This window comes from Cetorhinus maximus, chromosome 11 (genome assembly GCF_964194155.1).
Source record: "Cetorhinus maximus chromosome 11, sCetMax3.hap1.1, whole genome shotgun sequence".
NCBI classification, from domain to species: Eukaryota; Metazoa; Chordata; class Chondrichthyes; order Lamniformes; family Cetorhinidae; genus Cetorhinus; species Cetorhinus maximus.
The window spans coordinates 107448496-107463594 of record NC_135889.1 but is presented as its reverse complement, the minus strand read 5'-3'; positions in this window follow the sequence as shown (position 1 = coordinate 107463594).

Here is a 15099-nt window from a genome sequence, read left to right as displayed (position 1 = left end):
GCAAATATGTTCCTGTAAAGACAAAGGGAGGGACCAAGTCTGGAGAACCATTGCTGTCAAGGGACTTAAGGTTAGGATTAAGAAAGAAAGATAAGTTCCTGGCAGATACCGAGGGCTCAATACAGCAGAGGAGTATAAAAAATGCAGGAGGGAACTTAAAAAAGAAATTAGGAAAGCTAAGAGACTGCATGAGAAAGCATTGGTGGATAGAATAACTGAAAACCCAAAGGGTTTTTCAAAATATATAAAGAGCAAGAGTATAACTAGAGAAAGAGTACAGCCAATTAGGGACCATAGAGGTAATTGATGAGTGTGGACCCAGAAGGTATCGGTACAGTCCTCAATGCATACTTTGCGTTGGTCTTCACAATGGAAAAGGCTAATTTTGCTAAACTGAGATACAATTTGGCCCAAGTGGACTGGGAGGAGCCACTTGCAGATAAAACTGTGTCAGAGCAGTGGGAGGCATAGACATCAGGATCGAGGACTGTAAAATATTAAAGGAAATGAACATAGAGAGAGAGGATGTACTAGCGGGTTTGGCGGCCTTAAAAGTGGAAAAATTCACAGATCCAGATGAGATGTATCCCAGGCTGTTGAGGGAAGCAAGGGAAGAGATAGCAGGGGTCCTGGCAGTAAATTTCAAATCCTCACTGGCCATAGGTGAGGTGCCAGAGGACTGGAGGACTGCTAATGTTGTCCCATTATTAAAAAAGGGAGGAAGGGTTAGGCCAGGAAATTACAGGCCAATCAGTCTAACCTCAGTGGTGGGGAAGTTACAAGAAAGAATTATGAGGGACAGAATATATCTGCACTTGGAGAGACAAGGACTAACCAGGGATAGTCAGCATGGATTTGTTAGGGGAAGGTCATGTTTGACAAATTTGATCAAATTTTGTGGGGAGGTAACCAGGAGTGTTGATGGGGGTAATACATTTGATGTGATCTACATGGACTTTATAGTAAGGCTTTTGATAAGGTGCCTCATGGCAGGCTGGTCAAGAAAGTAAGAGCCCATAAGATTCAAGGCAAGGTGGCACATTGGATCCAAAATTGGCTGAGAGGCAGGAAACAGAGGGTGATGGTACAGGGATGTTTCTGTGACTGGAAGTCTGTTTCCAGTGGGGTTCCGCAGGGCTCAGTGCTGGGGCCCTTGCTGTTTGTGGTGTTCATAAATGTTTTGGAATTAACTGTAGGGAGTATGATCAAGAAGTTTGTGGATTACACAAAAATTGGTAGGGTGGTAAATAGTGAGGAGGATAGCTGTAAACTGCAGGAGGATATCAATGGACTGGCCAGGTGGGCAGAGCAGTGGAAAATAGAATTCAACCTGGAAAAGTGTGAGGGAATGCACTTGGGGAGGGCTAACAAAGCAAGGGACACTACACAACAAGGCACTATGAATGGTAGGACCTTGGAAAGTACTGAAGATCAGAGGGACCTTGGTGTGCATATCCAGAGATCCCTGAAGGTAGCAGGGCATGTAGATAAGGTGGCTAAGATAGCATATGGGATACTTGCCTTTATTAGCCAAGGCATGGAATACAAGAGCAGAGAGGTCATGCTGGAACTGTATAAAACTCTGGTTAGGCTACAACTGCAGTACTGCGAGCAGTTCTGGTCACCACATTATAGGAAGGATGTGATTGCACTAGAGAGGGTGCAGAGAAGATTTACCAGGATGCTACATGGGCTGGGGGGTCTGAGCTATGAGAAAAGATTGGATAGGCTGGGGTTGTTTTCCTTGGAACAGCAAAGGTTGAGAGGGGACCTGATAGAGGTGTATAAGATTGAGGGGCATAGATAGAATGGATAGGAAGGCACTTTTTTCATTAGCAGGGGGGTCAATAACCAGGGAGCATAGATTTAAGGTAAGAGGTAGAAGGCTAAGAGGGGAGTTGAGGAGAAAGTTTTTCACCCAGAGGGTGGTGGGAGTCTGGAACTCACTGCCTGAAAGGGTGGTTGAGTCAGAAACTCTTGTAACATTTAAGAAGTATTTAGATATTCACTTGTGTTGCCAAAGCCTCCAGGGCTATGGGCCAAGCACTGGAAAATGGGATTAGTGTGGCCAGATCTTTGTCGAGCAGTGCAGACACGATGGGCTGAATGGCCTCTTTCTGCACTGTAAACGTCTATGAGCCTATGAGTCCCTCTCTACCTCCCTTTCGTCTTTAAAACCTACTTCTGTAACCAAGCTTTTAGACACCTGTCCTAATATCTCTTTACATGGCTCGGTGTCACATTGTCTCTGATAATACCCCTGTCAATGTTGGATGTTTTACCTTGGAAGTTGTTGCTTTTGTATTACACCAGTGCACTGAGGATAGAATAGTCAACTAGATCATAGTGTTGGCTATTTGGTGCACCCACTATCGCTGGTGTAATGCAGGTTGAGCCAATTAATACCGTTGTATCGATGTTTTGGTTACATCCAGTCATTCAACACTTTTCAAAGTCATTCTGCAATCTCAAAGAGTATAAACTTGAAAGAGGTCGTTAGTTGACATGAAGCCTTGTTTTAGGATGTCAAGTGTAGGTAGCATCGATCAGGACTAGCTGTCATCAATGATTTGAAAATAATTAATTTATACAACACTATTTCCAAACAGAGAAGCAAAAAAATTGTGCAAAGGCATGCACCAGGTACGATATGGCTGCAGAGGGGTTGATACGTGGTGCTAGAAATGAATGAGAGACATTCTGAAAATAAACAAAGAAATCTGCTGAGGGGCACCGGGAAGGAAAGAATTGTACAGTCGAAGAGATGGGATATAGCTTAGCATCCCTGTCATATTGCTGCTAAGTCACAAGTCAACTTATTCCTATCTAACTCAAACTTTTCAGAATTCAGCCTTTCTCTGCTGACGTACATCGTACTTATGGAATCAAAGCAAAATGCTGTGGCTGCTGGAAATCTGAAATAAAAACAGAAAGTGCTGGAAATACCCAGCAGGCCAGGCAGCATCTGTAGAGAGAATCAGAGTTAATGGGCAGAAATTTCCCCCTGGCGGGTGTGCTTGGCGGGGGTGGGTGGGGGCAGCCGGGAAGCCGACCTCCGCCGGCGATCGGCACCGCACCGCGATTTTACGCTGGGCGGACCAATTAAGGCCCGCCCAGCGTGGAACGCGAGCGGCAGCACTCAGCGCTGCCTGTGTGGGCGGGGAAGGAGGGCCGGCAGGCCTAGTGCGAACTTCACGCATGCGCGCGAAAGGGTGCTTCAATCTCCCTGAGGTGCGGAGCTGCCTCAGAGAGGTGAAGCACTGTTTAAAAAAACTAATGAAGAAAATAAAAATGTCATTGAACATGTCCCCTCATGTAACTCTGTCACATGAGCAGGGAAATGTTTTTAATTCAGTGGAAACATTTTTATTTTACTTTTATTTGCTTTAGGAAGCCTCATCCGCCCCATGGATGAGGTTTCCTAAAAAGTGCAAAGGCTGCTTAACGTTTTCGCCTGCCCACCAGCCGTCAGGTTGGACGGGCAGCGTAAATTTGAATTTAATCACCTTTTTAATGGCCTTAATAGACCTTTTCATTGTCGGCGGGCGCGCTGACGACTCTGGTGCACGCCCGCCAAATGAAATATCGCGGGACTACACGATGATGCCGGGAAGCTTGCCCGACATCATCGCGCGTCGTTTTACCGCTCGGCCGGGTCGGGTGCGCGAGCTCAATGTTCTGCCCAATGTTTTAGGTCAATGACCTTTCCCCAGTTCTGAAGAAAGGTCATGGTCCTGAAACGTTAACCGTGCTTCTCTCTACAGATGTTGTCTGTCCTGCTGAGTATTCACAACATTTTCTGTTTTTGTTTGATATTTACGAAGTTCTTTCCATCCATGGGAAACATCCATTGGATGATAATATGGATACAACTTCAAAATTAAACATGATGTACACTGATAATCAAAAATAAATGGTGACGAGTTGCTCAGCTTGACCTTTTGAATTTCCTGTCCGGCCATCTCCTGACAGATGTTAACGCAACCAATGGAAATAATCAATTACAGTCACAAAATTAAGCAGAGAAAATCTCCACTGCTGCTAACTTGAAAAGCAAACAGCTCAGATCGCCTTCTGGTCTGGAAGCTTCAGCCATTGAATTTGCATTGTCTGAGATAATCCAAGACTTTGGCCAGCATCACTGGTGTCCCTCCTTGGGCTTGCTGAACAGATGGCTATTAAAGGGGTCACTAGGTATATTTAGCATCTGAAACCCGAGTAAACTCGCTTTCTGATTGGTCTGCCAGTTCACATGATAATTTAGACGCTGGTGCAGCTTGTACCTCTTGTCCAGCGTTTCTTGGGAGGGGAGCGCTGGGGAGGCTCTAGCTGCTGGGGAAAATTACTTTTAAATATCACGGGTAAGATTTTGTCATTTCTGTCTCAAATGCTCATTGTAAGCTTGCAAGGTGGTGCTGCATTTAATATGTGCTTTCTGTTACTTTATAATAGTCAGGATAGATTCAATTGGGGCTTTAACCTTTGTTTAGAGTACAGTAAACCTACTGAACTATGATACTAGTTGATCCTTCGTTTTAGGACATTTCCCACATGGTATATAAATGGTAACAGCCGCTCTGGTTTTGTGTTAAATGCGGAATCATTTCCAGGCTTTTGGTTATTTTCTTTCAATAATAGAAGTTTCAGAAAAAGCTCTCAGTCTGTGTTCCTAAATTTAACTATGCTGCCGTGGGCTTTGCTTGCCTCAGAAGGAATTGCAACTCAGCTAGCTAAACTAAACCAGCCAATCGTACAGTGGTATTAACTGATGTGACAAATTTCTCGAGGCATAGGAACAGCTGTTCAGAACCCTTGCTACTTGATCTAGATGCTCCCCTCCCTCCCCCCCTTACTGTGCCACCCATTGAGCCTTCATATTGACAGAACAAGAAAATCATTCCTTGAAGTGAAACTGTGCAGAGAAATTATTAGATCTCCATTTTATTTAATTAGTTGACATCAGCACTTAACCTATTTCCACCCACTCCCTTTTTTTACAGCTGTAAATTAAAGAGTGCAGGAACTGAAGGGAGTACATTCCTATGGCAATTGGACAGTGCCCAGTCTCATTTCTGTGAGGTCGTTGGTTATACTTTATTGCTGACGTCCAGCAAGTATTTTTGTACACGGTATGTCTGCCATACATTTTATGTCTATCTAGATATGTATATAGGGCACCTCAAAGCTCACTTCTTTCCTGATCCCATTACAGAGCCCCTTAAAATAATTTACGTTTGCAGATCCATTTTTTATCCCCTTTCCTAGTGTAGTTGTATCTGTGTATTTTATTTTTCTATTTGGTGCATTGGTTTAGAATCTGACCCGTTGCCTTATTTTAGGAGGTCAATCAGTGACATACAGCAAAAATGGAAGACGAAGAGGGAGAATATGAAGAGTATGAAGTGGAGGAGACTGTAACGGTAAGAAGTATGAAACAGTTGGGGAAATTTGATTCACTGGAACAAAATCAACACATTCACTTTCATACTGCAGTTTTGACTTCATATATTAAACACTTTAAAAACTATTTTCTTATGATATATTCCACCAATAATTACAGCATATTGATATTGGTTAATCTTCATAATAATGATTGTTTAATTTTTAAAAATGGCAGTATTTAATATGCTAACTTCTATTTCACAGATCAAACAAAGCGTTATATGTAGTCTCTAACTAAAATTAGGGAGGGCGGGCTGATAAAAATATGCAAAGCCTTTTCCCTGATCAGTAGAAAAATGTATCTGACAATTAACAAACAGAAATAATGCTGCTATTTTGGCACTTGGATGAAAATTTTCCTTCTTGAAGCAAACATTTATTTTTCAGCACCTCTTCAACTGAAGCTTATATGTTTTAATATTAAAGAAACTCAATAAGATTAAGCAAATAAAAAGCAAATAGCCCTTCAGCCTCAAAACCTGAAAAGGACATATTTGCCTCAAGACGTCGTGCTCAGAAATAAAACATAACGTTAATTTTCCCTTATCCTTTGCGATATTGCTCATTGCTATTTCCCCACTTCGTAACAAAGCCTTTTGCTGCACTGAGATACTTTAGCAGTCAGCACTAATAAAAAGCATGCTGAGCATGCAGAAGGAATGCAGCATCTAAGTTCAAACAGGCTGAGCAGTCAGTTCTCAAGTGGTTGGTAGGGCAGAACCTGCTCTGACAGATAGATATGTAATAAAATCCAATGCAACTAACTGACTTTGAGCATCCTTATATTTTCCTCCTGGAATATTCCTCTGTGGCAGTGGTTTCATTTGCAGCCATGATTTGAAGTCAACAAGAATAGTCTATTAATATAAAATATATTTTTGGGTATTAATGATTTTACATTAATAAAGGACTTATCTTTGTTGAATATTTAGCATTCATAGGAAAAGTACAACAAATATTAATTGCAGACATTTCTGATTTTTATTTGTTTTTGACATTTCCTAATGTATTTTTCATCATTTTCTGTGATGACTAAGCTTATACCCGGTCAACTTTCCCAATATTTTTTGCATCACAAGTTGCTGTCATTTTGGGGATTTTGTTTTGTTCCACCTTATGGATCATTAATTGATAGCAAGAACTAATTTTTAACTAAACCAATGAATACTCATTAGTTATGTTCAATCTGTCTACTTTTATCACTGTTGAGAATTTTCTGATAATTCTAATCTGATAACTATAGGGGCAGCCAATCCTTGTTAGCAGGAATTCCCTTGGATTACCTGTTAGGAAGTAGAATCATTAATGATGAATTAACTCAATGATGGAATATAAACCATTATATAAATGCTTGGTCATGATATAAAGCAAATGCTTGTGGTTGGTTCGTTCAGTAAAATTGCTCTCCTAATTGACTCAGTCATTAAGTGCTCAGATTATTGTAATATTGAGCCATACAGACCCTAAATACCTTGGCATCAATTCTCAGTTTGTGATGGGTTAACTCATCCACGTGGGCAATGATTGAGCTCTAGAATTGACTACCACCCTTGGGTTCAGGAAGGGAAATAACTCGCTCTTTCCACTCTTGGTCACCAGATAGTGACACCTACTGGAAGGTATACACATGTAGTCAGTGTGTAGAGACTGATCAGACTTAGTTGTGATGCCCTCTAGCATCAAGTTCCCACTGACACAGTCTTATGTTCAAATGGGCAGTTGGGAAAGGTGCAGTGTCCCCGTGGACCTGTTCCTCAGCTTTAGAAGAGGACAGGATGAAATTGGGGGACAAAATAATTAAAAGCCCTCCTGAAAACAGTGATTAGTGTTGGAAAACGGCTGTGACTCAGGCTATTTCACCCTCTCTCTCCTTCAGGAATACTAAAAGCAATCGCAACAAGCCAAATATTACTTCAGGTGAAATTAGGAATTGCAGCCCAGACTGGGAATTAAACTTGGGCCCTCCAATCCTGTACTATAATTAACAATCAATGCTGCTGGTCTAGCAAGTCACTGTAATGGATAAGAAATGATCAGTGAAATGCATCAAATTCGTAAAGGGCTGACAGGGTAGATACTGAGAAGTTATTCCCCCCGACTGGAGGGTCTGGAACTAGGGATCATAGTCTCAGGATAATTAGTCACCCATATAGGACTGAGATGACTGGAAAAATCTTCGCTTGGAAGATTGTGAATCTTTGGAGTTCTCCACCCCAGACGACTTTGGATGCTCAGTTATTGTGTATATTCATAACTGAGATTGATAGATCTTTGAGCTCAAAGGATATGGAATAGGGCGAGAATATGGAGTTAATGTAAAAGTTCAGCCATGATCTTACTGAATCATATGGTTTACTCCTTTACTCCTACTCCTATTTCTTTTGTTCTTAACATGCTTGACTCTCATCTCTGAGATAATGCCCCCCAGATGTATCAAGACACACTCCAGCCTAATTACAACAATTAAGGATAGGCAATAAATTCTGAAAATGTATTTTAAAAATATAGCTCAATATTATTCCTGAGAGCAGCGTTGCCCACCAAGCCATCAAGGTAATTGGTGGAAAGGTTATAATTTAACTATTTCATCAAACTTTCTGCCCCCAAGAATTTAGTTAATTGTATTGTCCTAAAATGTGAGCGCAGTCAAATTTCAGTTTTGCAAACATCTTGAGATAGTCCTGCTCTTAATGGACTTATAATGGGGTGTATGTTGGTTATAATGGAGTTTTAACAACACCATGCAGAAGTCTGTCACAATAATATTGTACTATTGATGGTGCCTTGTAGAAAAAAATGCCACATTTGGTATAAAATAATGATTGACAGCCCTTTATAATGTATTTGTTTAAAATTAAAACTAACTAGGCTAAAACTATTAAAGTAGTGAAAATATAAAAGAGCTGCTATTAAGCCTTCCCAAGACCAAATATAAAGTTGTGATCGAATATTTTAAGAATAAAATGCAAATATGTTGACTGTAATATTATATAGAACAATGTCAAATCATTTCATTGTGCATGCATTGTTTAGCACTACAGTGATTAAATGAATGTGTCATGAAACATATGCTTTGCCTCTATCATCATATGTGCACTTTTTACCTGCTCATCTGGTGGTCTTTCACATCCAGATTACTAACCTCTTGTAATCTGTTTTCCCAGCTCCATCCTCCATTGTTCAGACAATAACCCATAATCATCATTGGCTTTTGTTGAAACATTTCACATTACTTTCAGGGAAAACTGTGTAAAGTTGTATGAAGCAATAAATGCTATCACAAGTCCAAGGTTGTTCTCATGCCATCACCATGAACAGCGGCTTTTCATCCACGACAAATTTTTTCCGTGTTGTCATTGTTTTCTTGACGATGGCCAAGATCCAGCTCTGGAGCGAGTCCATGTAGTCTTGTTAAGTAATCGAATTGGAAATTGTAGTCAGTTATACTAGTTGGGTAAAGAAATTGAGTGGGAGATTCTAGTCTAATGTCAGAAGACTGTAGGAAATATGAGTCAGCCCCAGGCTGATTGTAATGAGCCAAATCGACTGAAATAGACTTGGACTCACAATTACAACAGGTTCAAAATGAGTGATGTGAATCAGGTAACTTACACTGTGGGGTTTGCAAAAGGTCATCTGAACAGCCTATTCATGTATCTCAGTTTCACTACTGACATCATGACAAAGTAATTCACATAGAAAATGTTTTGTGCAGAATCTATAATAAACTAAATGTTATTCATCATAACTAAGAAAATATTGGTGCTTTTAGCAGGTACAATTTTTTTCCACTTTAATTGAATTGAATAAAACTCCCTTTTATTTTCAGAAAAATGCCTTTATTTCATGCTAACTTGAAACAATAAATTAAAGCTTCCCAGCTTTATGCTGTAGGTTTTATTTGGTCAAAAACTTAGAGCTTGGACTAACTTTACAATTTTATGATGATCACAGCGTATAATTAGATTGCTTTAGGTGTATTCTCCTATTGATTATTTACCTGTGCTGGAGTCATATCTTTCCATTTCTAATTCTAAGGTTTCCATAAATCCCGTATCTTTATTTTTACCTCGCCTCTAAATCGAAAGCTTCCAAGTTCAAGTCCCAACACTCTTGTGCAGCACTGAGGGCGTGCTATTTTTTCAGATTTTTCAGATGAGACATTAAACTGTGAACCTGTCTGTCCTCTTATGTGGTCATAAAAGATTCCATGGCACTATTTTGAAGAAGATCTGGGAAGTTATCCCTGGTATCCTGGTCAATATTTATCCCTCAATCAACGTCACAAAAAAAAACAGATTACCTGGTCATTATCATCTTGTTACTTGTGGGGGTTTGCTGTGTGCAAATTAGCTGCTGTGTTTCCTAAAATGCAACAGTGATGATACTTCAAAAGTACTTCATCGGCTGTAAAGTGCTTTGAGGTGTCCAGTGGCTGTGAAGCATATCTCAATTATAAATAGGTGCCGTTTGGACATTCCTCCCACTTAGGCACTGTTGTTTCGTTCCTAATTTTATTGATAAATAATCACTTCTGGCGGAGCAAAATATATTCCCAACCTGCCCCATGTCTCAGAAACTTTGATGGCTGTGAAGTGCTTTGGGATGTCCTGAGGTCATGTACCATGCTTACTCACAATTGTTCACTTGTTGGGAGGATGATTACTTCTTGTAGCTTCCAGGGTTGGGGGACGTCAGTTATGTGGAGAAACCAGAGAAGCCAGGATTGTTCTCCTTAGAGCAGAGAAGATTAAAGGGAAATTTAATAGAGGTTATCAAAATTATGAAGGGTTCTGATGGAGTAAATAAGGAGAAACTGTTTCCACAGATGTGAAGGTTGGTAACCAGAGAAGACAGATTTGAGATAATTGGCAAAAGTACCATAGGGGAGATCAGCAGAATTTTGTTTTATTACAGTGAGTGCTATGATCTGGAATGCTTGGTCTGAAAGGATGATGGAAGCAGATTCAGTAATACCTTGAGAAAATTGCAGGGCTATTGAGCAAGAGTCAGTTTTTTCAAAGTGCCAGCAAAGGCACGATGGGCCAAATGGCTCCATTTGGTGCTGTAAGGTTCTTACTTCTATGGATTAGATGTAGCAAAATCATAATCATATTCTTTAAAAAACATGCTTGAGATTTTGCTAAACCTAGTGCAGAAAGAAAATCTTCACTCATGAGCTTCAACTATAGTCAGCCCCATAATATTGTCTTTGACTCTTATTCTTTTGCCTTTTTACTTGAGTGAAGAGCATGTTTCTGTTAAAAGAATACTCTGGAGGTTACATTTTAGTAATAAAGAGAAAGTTGCTTTCTAGGTTATGGGCCAAGTGCTGGTAAATGGGATTAGACAGGTAGGTCAGGTGTCTCTCACATGTCGGTGCAGACTTGATGGGCCGAAGGACCTCTTCTGCACTGTATGATTCTGTGATTCTGTGAATAAAATTAAATCAGTCTTGGAGTCATGGAGTTATTATGGCACAGAAGGAGGTTATGCAACCCATTGAGTCTATATCAGCTTTCTGTGGAACAATCCAATCAGTCCCATTTCCCTGCTACTGCATTTCCCTCAAGTGCCTCCAATTTCCTTTTGAAATCATTGATTGACTCCACTTCCACCATCCTCATAGCAAACTCCAAATCATTACAGCTTGCTGCATAAAAACGTTCTTCCTCACATCCGTGCCACTGTATCTCTTGCCCAAAACCTAATACCTGTGTCCCCTGGTCCTTGTACAATCAACTAATTGGAACAGCTTTTCTTTGCCCATTTATCTAAACTTGTCATAATCTTGTACACCTCTATCAAATCCCCCCTCAATCTCCTTTGCTCCAAGGGGAACAACTGCAGCTTCTCCAACCTAACCTTGTAACTAAAATCCCTTACCCACGGAGCCAATCTGATAAATTACCTCTGCGCTCTCTCAAGGATCCTCACATCCTTCCTAAAGTGTGGTGACCAGAACTGGATACCATATTCTAGTTGTGACCTAACTAAGGCTTTATAAAGGTTCAGCGTAACTTTTCTGCTTTTGTCTCAATATCTCTATTTACGAAGCCCAATATCCCATATGCGTTGCTAATTCCTCTCTCAATATCTCCTGCTGCCTTCGAAGGTCAAAGATCTATGCACATGAACCCATCCAGGCTCCTTTGTCGCTGTGCACACTTTAGAACTGTGCCATTAAATGTCAATTCGCTCACCCTATCCCTCCTGCCAAAATGCATCACATCACACTTTCTGTATTAAATTCCATCTACCACTTGTCTTTTCATTCCTGCTGGTCTATCTACGTCATGTTGCAGTTGATTGGTATCATCTTCAATGTTTGCCATATCTCCAAGTTTGGCATCATCAACGAATTTTGTAATTGTACTTCATATTCCAATATCCAAAGGTCATTTATATATATCACAAAAAAACGTAGTCCCCACACTGACCCCTGAAGAACACCACTGTCTGAAAAACAACCATTTACCATGACTCACTCCTTTCTGTCCTTAAGTGTTTTTTTAACCAAAGCTGACACTGACCCTCCTTTTCCATAAGCCTCAATTTTGTTAATTGGCCTCTTATGTGCTATTTAGTCAAACTTTTTCTTAAAATCCATTTAGGCAGCTCCTGTTGCATTCCCTTCATCAACCTTCTCTGTTATTTCTCCAAAACATTTAATTAGATTAGTCAAGCATGATCTTCCTTTTACAAATCTGTGCTGTCTTCAAACGTCTCCAACTGTCTGTTGATATTTTCCTCTGATTATTGTTTCTAAAATCTTACTCACCACTGATCTTAAACTGACTGACCTATAGTTACGAAGAATGGCCTTACATCCTTTCTTGAATAACGGTGTCACATTTGCCACTGTCCATCACTCTGGCACTTCCTCAATATCCAGGGAAGATTGGAAGATTATGATAAGCCCTTTCATTACCTCCAGTCCCATTACATCAATTTTAAAATATGCAGATATAAAATAATCAACACGTATTGAAGATAACAGTGATTACCACCATCAGTTGCACGTGTCCTAAACTGTCACAAAAAAAAATGTCTTAGGAGCTACCTTCTTCCCTCTGGACTACCAGGATATAGTAGTGCAGTGCAATGTTACTGCACTGGCAACAGGGGTTATCAACTTAATTCCCATCATATCAAGCTGAAAGCCTAATTTAATAAATCCTCTAGCACCAAGAGGGAGTAAGATGTCCATAAAAGCTGCTGGATTGTAAAATATCATCTTCTTCACTAATGTCCTTTAGGAAAGCAAACTTGTAGACTACAGTCCCACACTATATGGTTGCTTCTTATAAGCTTAGTAAACCACTCTGTTGTAAGCAGTAAAAGAAGGAACTTGCATTTTATATAGTGTCTTTCAAAGCCTCATGACATCCCAAAGTACAAAAGGTATTTTTTGAGTGTGGATACTTTTGTAAGAAACACGGTTATTAATTTGTGCACAGCAAGGTCCCACAAATAGCATTGAGATACATACCAGATAGTCTGTTTTAGCCAAGTTGGTTGAGGGATAATATTGTCCAGGACACCAGGGATAATTCCATTACCATTGTTCAGTAGTGCAGTGAAATCCTTTATGTTCATCTGAGAGAGCAGGCAATGCCTCAGTTTAAAGTCCAATCAGAGAGTGTAAAACTGAAGTGTCAGTCTAGCTGATCTGCTTAAACCTCTTGATTTCTTGAATAGGTCTCGAATCTACACCATTCTGATAGAGGTGTGAATATTACCACTGAACCAAAACTGACACCTCCATAGAACCGCTAAGGGATGGGTAATAAATAAGGCCTTGAAAGCGTTAACTGCATCCCAAACAAACATTGAGAATAACAGTTTCATTTAATGGAAATCAGGAGAGGCCTTCAGAAGGCACTGGGAATTTATCAGTTGATTGTGTTTAGAGTGTTTTCTCATAGAATTAGATAGAAATTACAAGATGGAAACAGATTGTTTGTCCAAAGCAGCACATGTTTATCCTCCACATGAACAGTACCTGTAATCCTGTGTGCCTACCCTGCCCAAAAACAATTTAACTCCTTTCCTTTAACCAACTATCACAGCCTCTTCTGGAAACTTGACATGGTCTCTGCTTAGGTGTAGTGGAAATCTGGAACTCTCTCCTCCAAAAGGTGTGGAGGCTAGGTCAATTAAAAAAATGCAAAACTGAAATTAATAGATTATTTTGTTCAATAAGGGAGTTTAGATATGGATCAGCCACAAAGCAATGGAACAGGCTCGAAGGGTTGAATGGCCTACTCTTGCTCCTATGTTCCTCAATGTAAATCAATACAACATGATGCAAGACTCCCTAGGCAATACAAAGAATATCAATTACAATAAATAAATCTTGAAGGTTTTTTAGTGGACTCGCACAGAGCTGGAAAATAGTGGAACAAGGTGATAACTTTTTGTTTTTGATTCTCTGTGGGATTTGCCCCATTGTAGTACCATACATATGAAATTGAGAAGGGGATAAACGGAAAAGAGATTACAAAGGTTACAGAGGTAACAAAGGTAATTGTCTGTAACCTACCTGTTACAGGCGTGCATGAAGCAATTGTTTATGCGTGTTCCTGACATTAAAAAGTGGCTGATGTGGGCCGCTGTGCTGAAAAAGCCAAATTTGCCTATTTGCATGAGAATTTGCTGCTAATTACTTTATTTTCGTCCTTTCCTGAGAAACATCAGGCAGCACAACGACGCAGCTTGCTACTGATACTTTCGAGGATCAAATTGAAACCGTGGCCCATATGCAAGATGGTGCTGCATGCTTTGCTGATCTTCATAGCCATCAGAGTGAAACCATAAGTCAAACTTTGGCTTTTCTAGATGAATAAATTAGCCACTCAAAGAACAGGTTGTATACAGAATTAAGCAAATCCTCATACCCGAATGCACTTCCAAGTCACTTACAATTATTATCCCCATCACAACTCTCCTATTGAAAGCACAGAACGATATAATGCCACAACAGATAAGAGTTAAACCTGAGAGATTGCACAGCATAGCAAACTCTAGAGATCCTGATGCAAACTGATAGATGTCGGTCCACTTTGACATCTCAGGTAGTATTTTGCCACTATCACGCACCTTATTAGTAAAGAATTTCATATATCCCTCTTTGGTGCCACACAGTGGTGCTGGTCATACAGGGTAAGTGACGAAGGCATGATTCGTGGCTTCTATAATGGCCTGTCAAAACTTTTTGGATTCTCCGTCTGTTTGGGATCGAAAATGCTTGCAAGCATTGGAATATGTATGATGAGTGGCATTTATGGCTTTGCAATAAGCAGCATGGGAAGCATTTGATGGAATATCTTACTAAAAGTCTAAGATTCCAGGTTAGATTGCAAGTAGTTTAGAAGTGATTTTCATCTGAAGATTTTTTTCTAGATTTCACAAATGGGCATTAATGCTTACTTTGGTGTCAAGTTCACTCACGCACCTGACATGTTCAAATTTATAGTGTAGTCTTCACTGAGTCCCAAATTATCACAGTTTTCCTGTTACATAGAATTTGGTTGAACGCAACTTTGTTCTGCCCTTTGTAAATCTGTATCAAATAATTAGTGGAATATTTAATATCAAACATTTTTGTTGCTTTTACTTTGCCTGCAAGATATTGAATTTAGAATTAAAAAAAAC